Raw genomic sequence first — 6754 nt, 5'->3', positions numbered from 1 at the left:
TTTTGAGTTATTTGTAAATGGGGTGAGATAAAGGTCTAAATGCATTCTTTTGCATTTCCCAGCATCTTTCATTGAAAAGTTTTGGCATCCTTATCAAAGATCAACTGACCAGGTATGTGAGGGTTTATTTCTGGACTCTATTCTATTCCATCCATCTCTATGTCTCTCTTTGTGCAGTACCACACTGTTTTGACTACTATAGATTTTATAGTTCATTTTGAAATCAGGTAGTTGAGGCTTTGTCCTTATTTTTTGAGATTTTTTGACTATTAATCTCTATTAATAGATTATTAAGCTATCAATTATTTTGGGTATTAATCTATCAACATTTATATTGATTAATATTCCAGATATTAATCTATCAATTAATTTTGTTCCTTTGCCTATGCCACGTGTTCCTGTTTCTTAGATATCTTGTAATTTTTTGTTGTTGAAATCCGGACATTTGAATCTTATAAAGTGGTAAATCTGGAAACCAGTTTCTCTTCATTCCCTAGGATTTGCTGGATTCTTTTCCCTTGGGAAGGCTATAGCAGTCCATTTGCTTAGTGATTTCCCCTAACTAGTTTTGCAGAGACTGTATTCCTTGTCATGTGTGGCTAATGAAGTTTCTGTTCTTTAGTTTGTGCAGTTAGTGTTTTCACAGAGGTTTCCTTCAATGCTCAGAGCTAAAAATCCAAAAACCAAAGGAACACAAAAATCACTTCTAGTCTTTGCCAAGTGACTCTGTTCCAGGTCACTCCTTCACCAACAAGCCAGGCTTATACTAAACCTGGAGATCAGCCCCAAGTGAGGCTGATGGTTTCTTCACATCCTGTCTCTCTGACCCAGGCACATGCATAGGCTCCAGGGCCCCAATTTTTATTGTTTTAAATGTTCTAATTTCCCAAAGGAACTCTCAGGCTTTTGTTCCAAGGTCTTAGGCAGTCTATGGATGTGTTCAGCTGCCTGTTTATGTTTCCATCATAATCTTTTGCCCCAGGCATCTGTGGGTTGACAGTTCATCTTGCAGTATTTCCAAGCAATGGCACTGCCTTTCTAGCCCGAGTTCTGAGTCAGGCAAAATAGACATTGCTTCCCTTGTGTCAGTTCTACAGGTAGCCCCCAGACAGGTTAGAACAGACACCCACAATAATTAGCAAAGGTTCCACATTGAGAACGTGGCTGTCATCTTCAAGATTCCTGCCAAGCAGGAGAGGTTGGACTAAGACAAGGGAAATGTTGCCAATCCTTCCTACCATTTTGAAGCCATCTTTTTCTTGATTCAGCATGCATTTACTTGCTCTAAACTTTGTCTGTTTCCTAGAGTCCTGACAAAGTTGGATCTGGCTATTTCTGCTCATTTTTTTTTGTTTGAATTTATTAATCAATTAATTTTTATACAATTTTAAAGGTTACTTTCCATTTACAGTTATTACAAAATATTGACTATATTGCCTAAATATTGTCAAAATATTGACTATATTGACTAAGTTGTGCAATACATTCTTTCTACTTTACACCCATTAGTTTGTACCCTCCTCTTCCACTCACACCCCTACTGGTAGCTACTAGTTTGTTCTTTGTCTGCGAGTCTGCTTCTTTTTTTTTTTTTTTAATATTTACTAGTTTGCTGAATTTTTTTAGATTCCACATATAAAGATATCATACAGTATTTGCCTTTCTCTATCTGACTTATTTCATTAGCCTAATGCCCTCTAAGTCTTCTTTTCTATGGATGAGTAATATTCCATTTACCGTATCTTCTTTAACCTTTCATCTATTGATGGACACTTAGGTCATTTTCCATATTTTGGCTATTGTAAATAATGCTGCTTCAACATTGGAGTATATGTATCTTTAAATTACCGCTTTTGTTTTTTTCAAATATATATCCAGGAGTGGCATTGCTGAGTCATATGGTGGTTCTATTTTTAGTTTTTTGAGAACTCTCCATACTGTTTTCCACAGTGGCTATACCAATTTACATTCCCACCAACAGTGTAGGAGGATTCCCTTTTCTCCATATCGTTGCCAACAATTTTTATTTATGTTTTTTGGATGATAGCCTTCTGACAGGTGTGAGATGACATCTCATGGTGGTTTTGATGTGCATTTCTCTGATGATTAGCAATGTTGAGCATCTTTTCATTTGCCTGTTGGCCATTTATGTACCCTCTTTGGAAAAATGTCTATTCAGTTCTGCCTATTTTTTAATCATATTGGTTTTTTTTTTTATGTTGAGTTCTGTAAACTGTTAATATCTGTCAGATATTAACCCTTATTAGTAATACCATTTGCAAATGTTTTCTCCCATTTAGTAGCTTGTTCTCATTTTGTCAATGACTTCTTTTACTATGCAGAAACTTTCAAGTTTAACTAAGTTCCATTTATTTACTTTTGCTTTCTTTAAGAGATGGATCCAAAACAATATTGCTGTGATTTATGTCAAAAGTGTCCTGCCTATGTTTTCCTCCAGGAGCTTTTGATGTTTCAATAGCTTAGAGTTGCCTACTCCACCATTTTGTGAAGTCAAAGTCCCCTGGTTGTTTTTTGCCTTATATTTTTCTCTGCAAATTGATTCCATTCCCCTCTTCTCCCTAAATACTGTTTCTTTCTTTTTGCTAATTATGGCAAATAGCTCCAAAATGACCATGGTAGCCTCAGCCCTCAGGGCTGGGTCACATCATTGTCCAGCACCCTAACTGACTGTCCGTTTTCTAAGTCTCAAAAGCTGAGTGTCAGGACTTTGAACCTGATTTCCTCAGCTTGAGAGTCTTGGGCCAATCAGCTGAGGGGGAGGAAGCTGCAGGACCCTCTTCTTACTCAGCAGGGGTATAGGGAGGGATTCTCTTGGAAAGGAGATAGGCTGGTTCCAAAAAGCTAGGTGTAGGGGCAGGAAGAAGTTTTTAGTATCTAGTATAATCATGAAACACAACGATTCCCTGCAGGGCGTCCAAGGAGAAAAGCACAATGAGATGATCCAACCATACTTAACCATGAAATCAATTTTTTTTCCCCATAGGAGAACTTTAGTGTTTAGTAGAATATGAACTATACAGATATTGCTTCAGGAGTTCAATAAAAATGTGTTGAATTTGAAAAGTGAAGATTCAGATGGCATCCATAATCTTCATCCCTGCCCTTCTGGCCCTGTGCCTGGTGCTTTGGTTGGTGGGGCCCTGAGCTGAGTACAACCCTGGGCTGGGTGGGCTGCAGATGTTCATTTCTGAGGAAAGCCTGGATTCCTGAGAGCTTGTGACAGACACCGTGCTACCTGCTATGCCAAAGAACAGGATTATTTCTCCACCCCTGTGTTTAACACAAGTGAAAGCAGGTCTGAGTCCTTGCTCCAAAAGGAAGAGACACATATGACAAAAGTGAGAGGGATGAACAGAAACCAGGAGGAGGCTAGGCTCTGGCCTGGGTTTGCCACCTTCCAGCCAAGTAGCCACGTGTAAACAGGCCACTCAGCAAGGCCGCTCAAGGCCTGTGTTTCTTCACCCAGAAGTAAGGAACAGAAACACAATGGGTGATTTCCTAGGGTTTTGTTTCTTTGCTTTTCCAATTTTTGTTTTACAAGTAGAAACTTTTCTTTTAAATAAAACATATATACAGCTCCAGTATATAAAGTGAAAGTCACTCAGTCGTGTCTGACTCTTCATGACCCCATGAGCTATACAGTCAGTGGAATTCCCCAGGAGTGGGTAGCCTTTCCCTTCTCCAGGGGATCTTCTCAGACCAGGGATTGAACCCAGGTCTCCCACATTGTAGGCAGATTCTTTACCAGCTGAGCCACAAGGGAAAACCCCCCAGTATATCAAGAAAGTGACAAAAGCAGAAGTGGTCTGATGGAGCAGGACGGGGGATCCAGCTGATCACCAGAGGTTCACGTGGGCCAAGTGTCCTCTGACCTCTGAGGTGCTGTCCTTTTGCATGAGAACCTGCCTCCCTACATCATGAGCTCTTCCAGGGCAACATGTCCTCAGCAGCCTTATGTCCTTAGACCATAGGTCCTTGAAGGCAAGGCTGTCTTAGAGTTTCTTGTGGCATCTGATGGTAGGAGCTAATGATAATTAATAATAATAGTGGGACTATCAGATAAACCTTTGTGGCAAGTGCTGCTTCAGCCACAGGCTGTCCCAGATTTCTGGATTTCAAATATTGGTCAGTGATCTGTTTTGCCAAAAATGTCTGTTTAAAAATACAGTTTTCACTGCTGCAATGACTCCCCAATTCTTCAAAGAAAGGGCTTTTGAAAAATTTTTATGGGAGAAAATATTTACAAATGAAGCAACTGACAAGGGATTAATCTCCAAAATACACAAACAACTCATGAAACTCAATATATATATATATAAAAAAGCAACCCAATCAAAAAGTGGATGGAAGATCTAAATAGACATTTTTCCAAAGAAAAAAGGGCTTCTTAACAGTGATAAAATGACTGGTGCTAGGGAACCACAGCTCTAGAGCAGTTCCAGTCCTTGGCTTCACTTTGCCGTCTGCATATCTTCAACAGCAACACGACCTTTGACTGCCCTTACATCCAGGTGTGGCCTCTGGGTCCTTGGGCTTCCTGGTTGCCACATGTCTGAGCAGGATCCCAAGGGCAGTTGGCCATGAGGGCTGACCCATCATTGGCACTGAATACATCTGCATTCAGGCCAAGGTCCTGGATATACATCAGAGACATGCCACATGGGTCTTCACATCTGGAACAAAGGGCTCCTGAGGTTATTCAAAGTGAAATAGCCCCAATCCCTAGGACCACCTGGGAGATTGAAGATAGAAGTGAACCAGCATGGTTCCTGTCCTCAGCTGGGGACAGGCAGGGAAACTGACCATGAAAGCCAGCCTTCAGTGTGTCCACAGAGGGCAAAGCACTGCAGGAACCCAGAGGTGGAGGGAACCCCTCCGTCTGAGGCCATGGAAGATGGTGGGAGTGTGAGGAGCCAAGGAAGCTGCTCACAGTGAGATGATTCTCAGGATGAGGAGTCAGCCAGGCTAAGGGTAGGGGATGCTGCAGGCAGAGGGACAGAGCAGCAGTGGCAAGAAAGCTGGACAGCATATAACTCGGGGAGACTGTGTCTGCAGCATCTTTTCAGCAAGACCGTTTTCTTCAAAGTCAAGTTTGGAGAAGACACCACCCGTGTATGTACCTGCTTTCCACAGAGACCCTAACTCAGGACCAAGTCACCACCAGGAGCCACAGTTTGGGGCAGCTCAAGCTTTGCAGATGATTGGGCCCTGAGTCCAGCATTGTGTGGTTAAGTAACCCAGCTCTGTTGCGAGGACTTGTTTCCCCCAGAAGGCTCACCTTGGGGGTGACCCTGAAGGTAAGAAGAATTCTTGGTCAAGGTTCTGAGTGATTCTCTAGGGATAGAGACCCTTGGCTGATTAGGATGGTTCCTGGGTGAGTGGAACTGATTCCAGGCTGCATCTGAAGATTCAGGCCCAGGTTCCGGACTGTGTGGTCCTTCTGCATCAGAGACTCTCTGCCAGATGGGGCAGAAGCAAGGGTCCCAGAGGCCCCCACCCCATCCTCAGCTGGAATGGGACTTAGGCAGGGTTGATATCCTTCATGCATGGGCTCCAAAAGCAATGAAGACTCAGAGTCACATCCAGCTCATGGACTGAGAAAGACCCCAGAGATGACAGTTGAGTTGAGTGTCAAGAAAGTTGAGAATGAGTACAGAAAGAGGTGGGTGGGGAGGAAATAATATAGATGAAGGTACACCAACAGGAGAAGGATGAATTTCCAACCTCCTCTGGAAATACCAAGTATTTTCTCACAAATGCTGGTAACTCTGGTGGTGGCTTGTGATGGCCTAACTTCCTCAGCCTGTCTCCCATGCCCCTCAAGGTCAGATTCATCTGGGGCTCCAAATGATAAACCCATTATTGGTTTGGCACAAGCAAGCCAGGCAGGACACCTTCAGAGTACACTGAAGAGGCTGCACAGGCCACCAGCGCCCAGTGAATGAGCACTGAGAGTATGGGGTTTATAGAGAGGGGGGTTGTTGTGGGTTCAATTGTGTCTCCCCACCAAGATATTGAAGTGCCAGTACCCAAGAACTTCAGGGACTATTTGAAGATAGAGTCTATACAGATATCAAGCTAAGATGATTTCCTATAAATAGGGGAAATTTACACACACTTCAGTTCAGTTCAGTTCAGTCGCTCAGTCGTGTCCGACTCTTTGCGACCCCATAAACCCCAGCACGCCAGGCCTCCCTGTCCATCACCAACTCCCGGAGTTCACTCACACTCATGTCTATTGAGTCGGTGATGCCATCCAACCATCTCATCCGCTGTCGTTCCCTTCTCCTCCTGCCCTCAATCTTTCCCAGCATCAGGGTCTTTTCAAATAAGTCATTTCTTTGCATCAGGTGGCCAAAGTATTGTAGTTTCAGCTTCAACATCAGTCCTTCCAATGAACACCCAGGACTGATCTCCTTTAGGATGGATTGGTTGGATCTCCTTGCAGTCCAAGGGACTCTCAAGAGTCTTCTCCAACACCACAGTTCAAAAGCATAAATTCTTTGGTGCTCAGCTTTCTTCACAGTCCAACTCTCACATCCATACATGACCACTGGAAAAACCATAGCCTTGACTAGAAGGACCTTTGTTGGTAAAGTAATGTCTCTGTTTTTTAATATGCTGTCTAGGTTGGTCATAACTTTCCTTTCAGGAGTAAGTGTCTTTTAACTTCATGGCTGCAATCACCATCTGCAGTGATTTTGGAGCCCAGAAAACTAGTCTGCCACTGTTT

This window comes from Ovis aries, chromosome 25, assembly GCF_016772045.2.
Source record: "Ovis aries strain OAR_USU_Benz2616 breed Rambouillet chromosome 25, ARS-UI_Ramb_v3.0, whole genome shotgun sequence".
In the NCBI taxonomy this organism is placed as follows: Eukaryota; Metazoa; Chordata; class Mammalia; order Artiodactyla; family Bovidae; genus Ovis; species Ovis aries.
This window is presented reverse-complemented; position numbering follows the sequence as displayed.